At 41.5% G+C, this 15,734-nt stretch overlaps 1 protein-coding gene across 1 annotated transcript in view; it reads left to right on the top strand.

The window, feature by feature from the left end:
• Positions 1 to 15,734, top strand: part of LOC126412887 (zwei Ig domain protein zig-8-like) — a 1,343,258-nt gene that overhangs the window by 229,720 nt on the left and 1,097,804 nt on the right. The window contains exon 2 of the mRNA XM_050082777.1: positions 15,443 to 15,493. The gene's annotated coding sequence lies outside the window, so the exon portion shown is untranslated. The remainder of the gene's footprint in view (positions 1 to 15,442; positions 15,494 to 15,734) is intronic.

Raw genomic sequence — 15,734 nt, 5'->3', positions numbered from 1 at the left:
AGGTAGCGATGAAGAGGGGGTTTTCCGTAAGACGATTTCACGAGTGTACCATGAATATCAGGAATCCGGTAAAACATGAAATCTCCGACATCGCTGCGGCCGGATAAAGATCCTGTAAGAAGTAGACGCTGACTGAAGATAATCGTTCAGTATGACCGAAGTGCAACCCTCCCGCAAATTACTGCAGATTTCATTGCTGGGCCATCAACAAGTGTTTCGGATTTATGGACAACCGTGCGGGATTCATGGTGTCAATTCTTTCCATCACTACATCAGACGTTTGTCGAGTCCATGCCACGTCGTGATGCGGCATTCCTGCGTTTTGGCGGGGACCTTACACGATATTAGGCAGGCGTAGCTGTTTTCTCTACTCTTTAGTGTATATTGTTATGGTCAACATATTGATGTTTTCTAACACGTCGTTTTCATGAGAGTTTGGTCCTTTATTGCGTTACTGTACAAGGTGCTGTTGGTGTGGTGGTCGTTTTTTCTGTTCATTGAATAGTCTTTCCACAAACACGTCAGCATCTTTACGACCTGATGTTTTCTGTATGGTCGCAGCTGCACCACTATCTCGACTTCGTCTGTCGGTATACAATAACCGTTTTGCGTCCACGCATCAACATTTCAGTAAGCATTAATGACCAACTCTTGCCATACGTGGCTGGAGATACTAACCAACATAAAGTATACGGCTAGCAATAGCTACAGTTATTAGTTCGCAAGTGACGAAAATACAGGTGTAGTGTCGTCCTGTAACCCGTCCTCAGTCACCGAAGGAAATATCTGCTCTTCTTCCCATTATATGCTCCTTATCGTTTGACCGTCTAAGTGGGCTGACAGCTCGTAGTATAATAAGCACATTTTAGAAAATACATTATGCGAATTCAGTCTACAAAACAAGCGAAGTATTTCAGCCTGAAGTGGAATTTTTTGAAATGTGAATAAATATATGTGTAACAAAATGAGCAACGCAACTTGGAGCAAGTGCTAAAGATGAGTCAGGTGGGACGAATGATAGGAAGAGCGATTCGAAAAATGAAGGATAAGAGTTTACATAGCCGACGAGATCATTATTACACAATATTTTAAATACGTGGGACGATGGTGAGATGATATTGTGCGCATTTTTTCACGATCCCACTAAGGCTTCATTATATTACATGTTTTAAAACAGATCTGAAGATGGTCACCCCTTACTGAAACTGGTGGCCAAAGAACCAAAAAGTTTTGTGATTATAGGCGCTAATAAAAAATATTTTATTTACACATTCTGTATCATGGTTTTATTACAAACTGCGTCAGAACTTCTGGAAAGCATTACCGAGAGAGCGCCTGGACAGGTCAGTGAAGACCGAGGAAGGAGGTAGGTACTGTCCTTTAAAAGAACCACCCCAGCACCATTCACCTTAAGCGAGTCAGGCAACTCACTAGTTCTTGCAGCCGTGCTGAAAGGAGGCATATTGTCTTTGTCACTCTGTCCACTCGTTCGCAGAGGAAGCTGACACTAAGAACAAAACCTATCAACATTTGTGTCTGTAACAAATATTTCCACCAGCCCATATTTGTTATTATTATTGTTTGGTAATGTGTAGGATTTTTTTTGTTTTCGGAACGTGACCATACTTCTACCTCAAAAGTGGAATATCAACTACGACGATACAAACGTGAGGACAACACAGTACCCAATCCATGAGCACAGAAAATCTCCTGCCCGGCCTGTAACTGAACCTTGACCCCTTCAGAAGGGACATCTTTACTTCGAACTTAAAGTTTCCTTACATTCTACATCTACGTTCATCTACATTTATACTCCGCAAGCCACCCAACGGTGTGTGGCGGAGGATTCTCAGTAGTTCCTCCAGGCAAAGTCTTCCTGAATTGCAGATTCAACATGTTTCTTTGCTTCAGAAAACTTAATATAATCATCTCTCAGTGATCACTTAACGACCTGTTATTTTGTTGTTAATACATCCTTCAACTGCGTTGTATTTTCCGGCTATGAAACACTGAGTTCAGCACTGCAAGCACGCAGTAGCAATAGTAATTTTAATCATCCGTACGTCACTTTTACAGGGACATTGCACGTGCCATGGTATTATAATTTAAGAAAAACCAAAATAAGGCAACTCACACATACAAGCTTTACACACTTACAGGTCTAATTTGATAACGATGGGACAGATAGTCAGCCGTGGGCTTGTAGTAGGAACGATCCCGGTATTTGCATGATGTAATTTAGAGCAACCACGTAAGACCTAGATCAATACGACCACATGGGGACTGGAGCCTGCACCATCCCGACACAAGGCCCATCTGTTTAAAACAGTGCTAGCTCGTTCGGTTTGCTCCTACTGCGCAATACTATTTTACAAATAAGTTATTTAATAACGTAAAAGGGTAGTGCTTCACTGTTCACTCATTCCTTGTTCCCAGTCACTGGACACACACAGAGTTGTTGAGCTCAGAAAGATAATACACTGTTAGTGTTATACACTGCATAGTTTTCGGAGTAAGGTTTTCCTGAAAATGAAGTAAAAGAAAGAAAAAGAAAGCATATTATGGAAGCGTTGTGTTTTAATATCGCTATTTATTAGTGTTACATTTTTTTATCAAAACCTGGCTCTCTGACATCTAGGAAATCCTCCAGTGTCTAGAATGTATTGCTTAACACATAGTTTCTAACTGCCTCTTTAAATAAGTTTGTCTTAGTATTATGTTTAATCTCGCTGAGCAATTTATTGTACAATTTTATTGCTTGACAAAAATGCTGTTATGCATTTGTGTCTATTCTTTGTTGATAAATGTAAGTTTAGTCTAGCTATTGTTCCATGGTCATGGACGGAACTATTTGTGTAATTATTATCAATGTTATTTTCGTTGTGTCCAGCTGACCGGTAAACGTACTCACATGGTGTGGTCAGAATCTCCAGTGTTTGCAATATATTTTTACAATGAGCTCAGCTACTATTTTCAATTATTAGTCTTATGGCCCTTTTCTGTAGTCTGAAAACTGTTTTCATACTTTGCGCATTTGTTCTCCATAACGGAATTTCGTAACTAAGAAGTGAGTGTACAAATGAATACTACTTAACTAAAAGACACTGGCTGTTACACACTCATGACAGGACTCTAAAGGGCATAACATACTGATGACATTCTGTTGGAAAGTGCTCACGACTTTTCAACTGAGAATCAGTACTGATCTATAGAACCCTTGTGTTTGTCACACAGTCGATAGAGATGCCTTATACAAAACCTAACCTAACCTAACCTAACCGAACTGCGTCATATTCCCTCTTCAAATTTCAATTCACGGCGTTTACGTTTAACGTCATTTAATTGCAAACTGATGATGTGTAAACTTACTTGGCGGTTCGAATTTTTTTTTTTTTCTGGAATGAGTTCTTCTAGTTTTTCAATGACTGCAATATTGCTGTCAGTAGCAGAGAGAATATTGCTCCCATGACTAACATTACTGGGAACGCCATTGATCTATATTGGGGACAGTACTGGCCATAATTTGTTACTCTCAGGATCTCCTATATTAACACATCAATATTAGTTTGAGAAGTTCGTATGTGTCATCATCATCATTTAAGATTGATTATGCCTTTCAGCGTTCAGTCTGGAGCACAGACCCCTTATAAAATTCCTCCATGATCCCCTATTCAGTGCTAACATTGGTGCCTCTTCTGTGTTAAGCCTATTACTTCAAACTCATTCTTAGCCGAATCCAGGTACCTTCTCCTTGGTCTACCCCGACTCCTCCTACACTCTACTGCTGAACCCATGAGTCTCTTGGCTAACCTTGCTCCTCCCATGCGTGTAACATGACCCCACCATATAAGCCTGTTCGCCCTGACTACTACATTTATAGAGTTCATTCCCAGTTTTTTTTTTTATTTCCTCATTGTGGACAACCTCCTGCCATTGTTCCCAACTACTAGTACCTGCAATCATCCAAGCTACTTTCATATCCGTAACCTCAACCTTATTGATAAGGTAACCTGAATCCACCCAGCTTTCGCAACCATACAACAAAGTTGGTCGAAAGATTGAACGGTGCACAGACGACTTAGTCTTGGTACTGACTTCCCTCTTGCAGAAGAGAGTAGATCGTAGCTGAGCGCTCACTGCATTAGCTTTGCTAGACCTCGCTTTCAGTTCTTTCACTATATTGCCAACGTGTGAGAATATGCATCCTAAGTACTTGAAACCGTCCAACTGTTCTAACTTTGTTCCTCCTATTTGGCACTCAATCCATTTATACCTCTTTCCCACTGACATTACTTTCGTTTTGGAGATGCTAATCTTCATACCATTGTCCTTACATTTCTGATCTAGCTCTGAAATATTACTTTGCAAACCTTCAATCGAATCTGCCATCACAACTAAGTCATCCGCATATGCTTGCCTGCTTATTTTGTGTTCACATATCTTAATCTCACCCAACCAGTCTATTGTTTTCAATATATGATCGCCGGCCGAAATGGCAGTGCGGTTCTAGGCGCTGCAGTCTGGAACCGCGAGACCACTACGGTCGCAGGTTCGAATCCTGCCTCGGGCATGGATGTGTGTGATATCCTTAGGTTAGTTAGGTTTAACTAGTTCTAAGTTCTAGGGGACTAATTATCTGAGAAGTTGAGTCCCATAGTGCTCAGAGCCATTTGAACCGTTCAACATATGATCCATAAATAATATGAACAACAGTGGAGACAGGTTGTAACCTTGTCTTACATCTGAAACTACTCTGAACCATGAACTAAATTTACCGTCAACTCAAACTGCCGCCTGACTATCTATGTAAAGACCTTTAATGGCTTGCAAAAGTTTGCCTCCTATTCCATAATCTCGTAGAACAGACAATACCTTCCTCCTAGGAACCCGGTCATAAGCCTTTTCTAGATCTATAAGCATAGATACAATTCCCTGTTCCACTCGTAACACTTCTCCATTGTTAAGCTAAAGATCTGGTCATGAAAACCTCTAAGAGGCCTAAACCCACACTGATTTTCATCCAATTTATCCTCCACTAATACTCGCAATTTCCTTTCAACAATACCTGAGAAGATTTTAGCCACAACGCTGATTAAGGAGATACCTCTGTAGTTGTTACAATATTTTCTGTTTCCATGTATAAAGATTGGTTATATTACTGCCTTCGTCCAGTCTGATGGAACCTGTCCCGATTCCTACGCCATTTCAATTGTCCTGTGTAGCCATTTAAGACCTGACATTCCACTGTATTTGATGAGTTATGACTTAATTTCTTCCACCCCATCCGCTTTTTTGCACTGCAGTCTATTGTCCATATTCTCCCCTCCCTCAAATGTGATCCCATTTCCATCATCATTCCTATCCCATTGTACATAGAAACCTGAAACATTACTCATCGTATTTTCACCCACATTGAGCAAATCTTCAAAATATTTCCTCCATCTGCCCAAGGCATCAACAGGATTCACCAGCAGTTTTCCTGACCTGTCCAAAATACTTGTGATTTCCTTCTTACCTCCCTTTCGAGGACCGCTAATTACACTCCAGAATGGTTTTCCAACAGCTTGACCCAAAGTCTCCAACCTGTTTCCAAAGTCTTCCGAAGATTTCTTCGTGGATGCTGCAATTATATGTTTGGCTTTGTTTCTTTCTTCAACATAACTTTCTCTGTCTACCTGAGTTCTAGCATGTAGCCATCTTTGATACGCCTTCTTTTTCCTTTTAGTGGCTGCCTTGACTGTGTCATTCCACCAAGCTGTTTGCTTCATCCTACTTTTACACACTAATGTTCCAAGACATTCTTTAGCCACTTCTAGTCCTGTGTCCCTGTACCTTGGCCATTCCTTTTCCAATGACTGTAATTGACTACATTCAACTAACTGGTACCTTCCTGAGATCACTGTTATGTACTTGTGCCTGATTTCCTTATCCTGAAGTTTCTCTACTATTATCCTCCTACATATGGACCTGACCTCCTGCACTTTCGGCCTCACAATACCAATTTCACTGCAGATTAAATAGTGATCAGTGTCATCAAAGAATCCCCTAAATACACGTGTGTCCCTCACAGCCTTCCTGAACTCCTTACCTGTTATTATATAGTCAACACCGATCTGGTTCTCCTGCCTTCCCAAGTATACCGGTGTATGTGTACACAAAGAAATTAGCTGATTTGCAATGTTTCATTTTTCTGGCTGGTACTTATGTAGCAAACTTATGTACTTATTGAAATCAAATTATGATCGTCACGTGAGTGTAGGTATCTACGTAAATCGTGGAATTATATTCAGTACTTGCTTCTGTCGCAATAAATAAAGATTACTCGTTTCAAGGCATGCACTTGGAAATTAGAAACATGGCAATATCCACGGTGCAGGCATGTAAGGCTCTCTTAATCGATGTGTAACATTATTCACTTCGAATTGTGTTAACTAAAACTGAAACTAAGAACTTGGCTTCTGAAGCAATTCAAGTAATATTTATTTAGAGTATTTATTGTACAATAGCACTGACAATACACACTAGTGGTTAACTTATATCATTCTTCTCTGTGTGCATATTTTGTTGTACCATATATGTTACACTGCTGCCAAATTCTCTCTATTGAGCAGCTGTTACATGTATTGAAATGTAAATTGGTTGTGTTATAGAAAGACAACCAATTGAAACATCTGGAAACAACATTTAGTCTGGGGCAAATGGATCATAATTTAAGCTTAACGAGTATCGGTATAACAGTTTAGTGCGTCTCATAGGCCTCTAAAAGCTACAAAAGTAGTTCAGTCAGTTAAATACGAGTAACAGATATTGATTACTTTTACCACACAATCTGATTTGGAAAACCCACCTCCTAAAAGTAGTGAAGCTTTTTCATTCATCTACGATCGGCAATTGCCAATAATTTTGTTTTCTCAAAAAGTAACAAAAAACGTCGGAGTAGCAGTAGAACCCAAAACAGCCTTTACAAATATACCCTACGAAGCTGATATTAGTGTGAAAACGAGTCATTATATTTGTACACTTACATTCAAAAAACTGCCTTGACTAATTAAATTTCATATAGATAACGTGCTAGTGTTTACAGCTGAATTAAAGAACTTCTGTTGGGCCATTACTGGGTCTAATATTAGTATGGAAGGAATCATTACATTGGAATACATGTATTCAACTAACTGCGAGACAAATTAAATTACATATAGATAACCTGCTGGAGTTTAAATTTGATTGAAGGAATTTCTTTTGGGCCATTCCTTTCACTCCACTGAACCGTATCTTCAAAGTAACTGTTACATATAATGTTTCATGTTCCTTCATAATTAATGTTGCCGCTGTAACACAGTAACATTTCACTATTGTACGTCATTTCGCTCTCATGCACTTAACCGAATTGTACAGCTTCTTCTTGTTTACGTATCAGATGTAACGTATGAGTGTTTATTAAAAACACTGTTAAATTTTGGCTATATCACTGTCTTTAACTTTTTTGAGATACATCACGAGATGCTCTCTGAAGGTGAGAGGTCATAAGTAGCGGACTGCTGTGTTATAGAAGTGTAGCCAATCGAGAGGCATTCAGAGAGTATCAATTTCGTTCTTCGCTACTACGAATGGAGGCCAACTTTGTGACGATAAGAACGTAGGAAAAATTTACTCAGTTTGATACGAGAAGACTGGAACAAACTCCGGTGCTAATGTTCTGTCTCGCTCTCCAAGGGTAAAAGCACTGTTTCGGAATATTTCGCTGCTGCTGCAGGCAGTCCACGAGACCATATTGTAACACAGGTGACGAGTTTCAGGCCACTGTTCGGAACTTCTCCTTTTTTGCCTCAATGCAGCGCGAACTGGGAACAACGGCAGGTGGTCTATTGTAAACTGTGCCACCCCGGATTATTCCGTCAGCTTGTGTGTCTGAGATATTCGATACCAAATGTTTGCTGCAATCCTGCTTTCATCGAAACACAAAAGTAGAAAATAGTATCATTAATGCTGCTAGTATTAAAATGCGCGATGAAATAAGGTGAAATATGTCAACGAGATAGCAGCTTTGTTATGTGCTACAATTAACTCCACGCCCTACAGTGGCAGAAAATATGAGTAGCGGGTAGTCGTTTCTGTCTTAATAAAAATATGTAAGAAATAAGATTCGGGGAGCCGATATTAATTCAAATTTCCTTGAATTTCCCCGAGACGAATTAAATGAATAACATGTTTCCCACTATTGGAACTACTGCAGCTATTCCGTGCAACTTACAGCATCCTATGTACATTGGCAATGAAACACTTCATCTTCTAACTTAAGCAGTTCACTGATATCTACACCAAATATCAACGAACTAATTTTATTCTTAAATAGTAAAACAAATAATATTTTCGTAATTTTGTAAGTATGCAGAACTGATCTTTTAACTAGAAAATTGCTTTGCATTTGATTCCTTTTCTGAATTGTATTCCCTATATTTTTGTGTTTCATTTATTTCAACTTCTCCTGGTCTTCCGAAATAAGGTCACCAGACAGAGTCAAAAGTATTAATGTCATACAATTAGGAATATTCTACGTTCTTCGAATAAGATTAACATTAAGTTTCGCGAATAAGTTTACTTCTTCAGCTATATCACTGGCAAATTGCTTTACTGTATGACTGAGACTGGGGAAACCACGAAGAACTGTTTAAAGAATTGGTATCCAGATCACGCAGGGTTATCGAGATCAAAGAAGGTATTACAGCATTTTACTAAGATGTACAGTATATGGTCGTAAGATACGGATCACTAGTGTGTATCATGTCGTTGCTGTTGCGGTTTTCATCCAGAGAACCAATTCCATGCAGCTCCCTACACTGCTCTATGCTGTGGAGCTCTCTTCACTTCCGAAAAGCCATTCTAACCGACCTCCACTTGAACTTATTTAATGTATTCATTCCTTGGTCTTTCTCAGCAGTTTTTAGCTCCTATCAGTTCCCTTAATTTTTAAACTGTGATTCTCTCATAATGTGTCTATCAACCGATAGAAAAGTTGTATCATATATTTTTAATTCTCCTATTCGATTCAGTACTTACTCATTAATTAATTTATCTCCCCATCAAATTTAGAGTATTATTCTGCAGCCTCTCGTTTCGAAAAGTTTCTTTTCTCTTTTCGTCTGAACTGTTTATCGCCTATGTCTCACTTCCATACAAGACTCCCTTGAGAACATTTACGTTCAGAAAAGACTTCCTAACACTTATATTTATGCTCGATGTTAACAAGCTTCTCTTTTCTCTTTGCTCCACGAGTGGGACATCTATAAAAAATTTAATCCGGTGTGAAACATTTCAAAACAAAACACTTAAAGCCTTCTGATCCACCACGGCAGAGCAAGCGGAGTGTTCCTGTGGATCGTTCTTGCAAGATTGAGCTTTATTTAAATTGCCAAGCACTGTTTACCCTTTCAGTGTCATTGCAGGTCTGTTGGTTACTGGTTATGTTTCCATTTGTAGTGGTTATAGTTCTCCTACCGGATGTAAAAAAAAGAAAAGAAAAATGTGTTTGTGTGTGAGATATAGTCTGCTATTGCTGGGATTACATGCAGAAGTTATTGTGTGACATGATGTTCTGTTATTATTTATTTCCATTGGTCTTAAGAATGTGTTTTTACATAATATTAATGATTCTTTATTTAGTATTACCAGCTTTATAGATTCACAATCTTTTTTCTGCTCTGTGAAAGATTTCCGTATGTTTCTTCTTATTTTCCTTTCATTGTGTACGGTTTTTTGATTTTCGTGTGTTATAAGAGTTTCTCAGATGTCATAATTATCATGTATGGCCAGTTTACTGACTGGTAAAAGTTGCAAAATAAAATCAGCTTACTGAGCATTATGCACGTCAAGACTTGGTTACAAAGGGCAGCTGCTTATTTTACACCGAGGCGATAAATTCCATGGGGTACCTCCTAACATCGAGTGGGACCTCCTTTTTCCCGGCACAGTGCAGCAGCTCGATGCGGCATGGACTCAACTGGTCGTTGGAAGTCCCTTGCAGAAATATTGAGCCATACTGCCTCCACAGCCGTCCATACCTGCTGAAGCATGACTGGGGAAGTATTTTGTGCACGAAGTGACCTCTCTATTATGTCCGATACTTGTTCGCTGAAATTTATATAGGACCATCTGGCAGGCTAAATCATTCACTGGAACTGTCCAGAATGTTTTTCAAACAAATCGCCAACTCTGTGGACTTGTGACATGCCACAGTTGTGTTTGGGAAGATAACGTCCATGTATGGCTGAAAATGGTATCAAAGTAACCGAACATAAACATTTCCAGTTAAAGTTTGTCTCAGTCTGACCAGAAGACCAAGTCCACTGTATGTAAACACAGTCCACATCATTATAGACGAACCAGCATCTTGCGCAGTTCCTTCTTGACGACTTGGGTCCGTAGCTTCTTGGGGTCTGCGCCACAATCGAACCCTACTTTCAGCACCCCTCAACAAAAATTCGGATTCAGAATGAGATTTTCACTCTGCAGTGGAGTGTGCGCTGATATGAAACTTCCTGGCAGATTAAAACTGTGTGCCCGACCGAGACTCGAACTCGGGACCTGTGCCTTTCGCGGGCAAGTGATCTACCATCTGAGCTACCGAAGCACGACTCACGCCCGGTACTCACAGCTTTACTTCTGCCAGTACTTCGTCTCCTACCTTCCAAACTTTACAGAAGGTAGGAGACGAGGTACTGGCAGAAGTAAGGCTGTGAGTACCGGGCGTGAGTCGTGGTTCGGTAGCTCAGATGGTAGAGCACTTGCCCGCGAAAGGCACAGGTTCCGAGTTCGAGTCTCGGTCGGGCACACAGTTTTAATCTGCCAGGAAGTTTCAAAAATTCGGAATTATCTGAACAGCTGACGGCTTCACACTAGTCTAGGGTCCAACTGATAGTGTCATGAGCACAGAAGAGGAAAAGTTTGGAAATTTGTGGTAAGTACCTATGAGGCCAAACTGCTGAGGTCATCGGTCTCTAGGCTTACACACTACTTAATCTAACTTTAACGGTCTTACGCTAAGGACAACACACAGACCCATGCCTGAGGGAGAACTCGAACCTCTGGAGCTGGGAGCCGCCCTACACATTGCAAGGCGCCTCAGACCGCGCATGGCTACCTCCTTCCCCCCCCCCCCCACCCCCCCACCATCCCTCGCGCGGCCCAGGAGAGGAGCTGCAGGCGACGTCGTGCTATTAGCAAAGGCACTTGCTGCGGTCGTTTGTTGCCGTACTCCCTTAACTTAGTGCTCAGAGCCATTTGAACCATTTTTTGTTAGCACTGACAGCTCTATGCGAACGCCGCTGCTCTCGGCCGTTAAGGGAAGACCGTCGGCCACTGCGTTGTCCGCAGAGAGAGGTAATGCCTGAGATGTGGTATTCTAGGCATACACTTGATACTGTGGATCTCGGAACATTGAATTCCCTGTCGATTGCCGAAATGGAATGTCCCATGCGTCTAGCTCTAAGTACCATTCCGTGTAAAAAGCCTGTTAATTCCCGTTGTACGGCCATAATAATGTCGGAAACCTATTGAGATGAATCATCTGAGTACAAATAATTGCTTCGCCAATGCACGGCCCTTTTATACTTTCTGCACGAGACGCTACCGCCGTTGGTATAAGTGCATATCGCTGTCCGACGAATTTTGTCACGTAAGTGCAAACTAGGTGCATTAATATACGTTTTGGTAGTTCTTATACATTTGTGTGTAAGCCTGACTGGAATAATCTTGTTGAAATTTTATTGTTTTGTTAAGAGGATCACTTAACTCGAGTCAATTAAATAATTTACCTTTTTTCGGTAAGTTGGTTTTCGCTAGTAGCTTTCGCTCCCTGTTCGCCACTCTTTATCTTATCGACTTGTACTGGTGAGTTTCTGCATGTAAACTTATGTAATATTTGAAGCAGACTATGAAGATAGTTTTTCTGTGCTCTTTCTTGTGAGGTCCAACTCGCTTTATTTGATCATGAGAGTCAGAAAATGTTAGATACAGGCTCCCAGGTAGATGCCATTTTCCTTGACTTCCGGAAGGCGTTCGATACAGTTCCTCACTGTCGCCTGATAAACAAAGTAAGAGCCTACGGAATATCAGACGAGCTGTGTGGCTGGATTCAAGAGTTTTTAGCAAACAGAACATAACATGTTGTTCCCAATGGAGAGACGTCTACAGACGTTAAAGTAACCTCTGGCGTGCCACAGCGGAGTGTTATGGGATCATCGCTTTTCACAATATATATATAAATGACCTAGTAGATATTGTCGGAAGTTCCATGTGGCTTTTCGCGGAAGATGCTGTAGTATACGGAGAGGTTGCAGCATTAGAAAATTGCAGCGCAATGCAAGAAGATCTGCAGCGGATAGGCACTTGGTGCTGGGAGTGGCAACTGACACTTAACATTGACAGATGTTACGTATTGCGAATACATAGAAAGAAGGATCCTTTATTGTATGATTATATGATAGCGGAACAAACACTGGTAGCAGTTACTTCTGTAAAATATCTGGGAGTATGCGAGCGGAACGATTTGAAGTGGAATGATCATATAAAATTAATTGTTGGTAAGGCGGGTGCCTGATTGAGATTCATTTGGAGACTCCTTAGAAAATGTAGTCCATCAACAAAGGAGGTAGCTTACAAAACACTCGTTCGACCATACTTGAGTATTGCTCATCAGTGTGGGATCCGTACCAGGTCGGGTTGATAGAGGAGATAGAGAAGATCCAAAGAACAGCTGCTCGTTACTTCACAGGGTTATTTGGTAAGCGTGGTAGCGCTACGGAGATGTTTAGCAAACTCATGTGGCAGACTCTACAAGAGAGGCGCATCGCAGTGTAGCTTGCTGTCCAAGTTTCGAGAGGGTGCGTTTCTGGATGAGGTATAGAATATATTGCTTCCCCCTACTTATACCTCCCGAGGAGATCACGAATGTAAAATTAGAGAGATTCGGGCGCGCAAGGAGGCTTTCCGGCAGTCGTTCTCCCCGCGACACGTACGCGACTGGAACAGGAAAGGGCGGTAATGACAGTGACACGTGAAGTGCCCTCTGCCACACACTGTTGGGTGCCTTGCGTAGTATGAATGTAGATGTAGATGTAGATGTAGCTGTTGGAAAATGTGGACTATAGCTACCGATGTAAAGAGGCGCGGTTTGCTTTGTAGCCTGACAATACCCTCAAAATGAGAGCGCCATTTACATTTCAATCGCTTTGTACACAAACGTAGAGATTAGAGAAAATTATCTTATTGTCCTCAATGAGATTCTGAGACGTGGTACTGAGTAATTAAAGGAAAAGAAGAAAAGTTTCTATTGCACAAGCTTTCTGAGGTCGCACTCTCATAGCGGTATCGAATCCGTAATCAATGTGCTTTGGCACAGTATACGGATAAACTGAGTTACGAGTTGAATGTATTGTTTGGTCGGTTGCAGTTAAAAATGGGTGCAAAGTATCTGAAGCGTAACGAGGCAGTGTTCCTTGCAATTCATCTCTCTGTGCCCGGTCTCCTCTTTCAAAAGACTGAAGCATGAAGGATTGCTTCAACGGGCTGTTAAACACCCGGTAAAAGTGCACGTTTGGGATGTTCCTCTAAACACGGTTTTCACCATCTGCACTTACTTACAGCCAGTTTAAACGCTGAAAAAAGAGCTCAGTATTACTCAAAAATGCCTCCTGAGGTCCGTTAAGAAGCTATTTGGTTCTAACGAGGCAAACCGTGTGCTTCAAGAGGACAGTGACCGGAAACATCGCAGCCGTCTCTGAACAGCCTGGAAACGAGACAACGGCCTGTCCACGATGAACTGACCTCAATGTCTCTGGATGAAAATTCGATCGGAATGTTTGGTCACATTTTAGGATGAAGCTCAAAGCCACGCCAATATGTACTTTGAAGCAGCTGTCACATTAAATCAAGACGATGTGGAGAAAATAATGCCAAAAAGGTGCCAAGTTATAATCGATAATGGCGGCGATTTTATTAACTTTTAGGTAATTGTGCAATTAGTAATAATATGTATTTTCATGTACACATATATCTACAACAGTGTCTTTTATTTCTGACAGATAACGGCGTACACTTTCTTGTGGAACTGACTGTATGTTCAGCTGCAGATAGGAGTATAGAGTACTGTGGACACGAAACATCAAAATATGTACAGAAAGTGTTTTAGATCCTCTAAGAACGTCTTCTTTATGTTATGAAACTCATCACGCCAACTAATGCTAACGTTATGTGTAACAAAAATCAATAAAATCGTGCAGCTAGTTGCTACATTCATACCGAGAGGGCTGGAACTTCCGAAACACGATTCTTTGTCTTTGGATATTTTCTACCAGAGTTTTGTATTTGAGTATTGTGTATTGAACCATGGACCTATAAACGACAGAGAGGCTTCGTCTCGTCGTACCCATCATTGGGTCACAACCCCACAACAGGCCACAGCAGTCCACCCACCCCACCGCTGCCCTACACAGACCCCAGTGTTATCGTGCCGTTCGGCCCCCCGTGGACCCCCCTCCCCTCCACCCCCCCCCCTCCCCCAGGAACGTTTCATACCAGAGGAGTGTACCCCAAGCTCTTGCTTGGTATGGTAGATTAATTATGATGTAATCAGTACGTGGAGAAAGTGTTTGCACACCAATCGCCGACATAGTGTAACTGAGGCAGAATAAGGGGAACCAGTCCGCATTCTGCGAGGCAGATGGATAACCGCCTAAAGACCCTCCACAGGCTCGCCAGCGGACCGGACCTTGCCACTAATCCCCCGGGCGCATTCGTTCAAAATGGTTCACATGGCTCTGAGCACTATGGGACGTAACTACTGTGGTCATCAGTCCCCTAGAACTTAGAACTACTTAAATGTAACTAACCTAGGGACATCACACACATCGATGCCCGAGGCAGGATTCGAACCGGCGACCGTAGCGGTCGCGCGGTTCCAGACTGTAGCGCCTAGAACCGCTCGGCCACTCCGGCCGGCGGCGCATTCGTGCCGGATACCGGCACGCCTTCTCGATCGGGGAGCTTGTAATGCGAAACAAACCGACACTTATAGTCGAGACAGGGCATCGTACGTGGGACGTGATAAGCTGGATATGTTGCGGAAACGAAACTGCAAAAGACGTTTATGTTCATTTGGCTCATACTGGTTTACTGAATTTGGTAATAGTACTACTAACTGTTTGTGTTTCCTTCTCTCGATCTCTCTCTCTCTCTCTCTGTCTCTCTCGCTCTTCCTCTCTCGCTCTTCCTCTCTCTGCCTCTCCTTCTCTGGGCAAATTCAATGTAATCTTCAGTACAATCTGTCATGTTTATTACTCGTAGCATAGCGCTTCTGCAACTACAAACGAAAAAATTCTTTATATCCTCTGTTTGTGTGTCTGTCACGTTGCGATGTTTCCACAAAGTCTGTCTGCGGCTGTTCCAGGTCTACTCGAGACATTTCCTCCTGAGATCCTGTCACATCACACAGTCACAGGTAATATCTTTAGATTTTTCTCATATTTCTGCCACGTATCAATCGGACTAATAAATTCTTTGTTTGTTAAGTGCTGTAATCACAAAAATACACAGTAATTCAGCTGTATCTGATAAATATCAATTCAGAGTGTAGCAGTCTGTGGGTTACGTGGATGCAGCGAAGCTGATACAAATAGAACATGAAATTGTATTCACAGAATTTGGTTTAAAGTTAGTGCCAACTGTTTGGCGACAGTAGT

This window comes from Schistocerca serialis, chromosome 7, assembly GCF_023864345.2.
Source record: "Schistocerca serialis cubense isolate TAMUIC-IGC-003099 chromosome 7, iqSchSeri2.2, whole genome shotgun sequence".
Taxonomy (NCBI): domain Eukaryota; kingdom Metazoa; phylum Arthropoda; class Insecta; order Orthoptera; family Acrididae; genus Schistocerca; species Schistocerca serialis.
The sequence above is the reverse complement of the archived record's forward strand: the minus strand, read 5'-3'. Positions and strand labels throughout refer to the sequence as shown.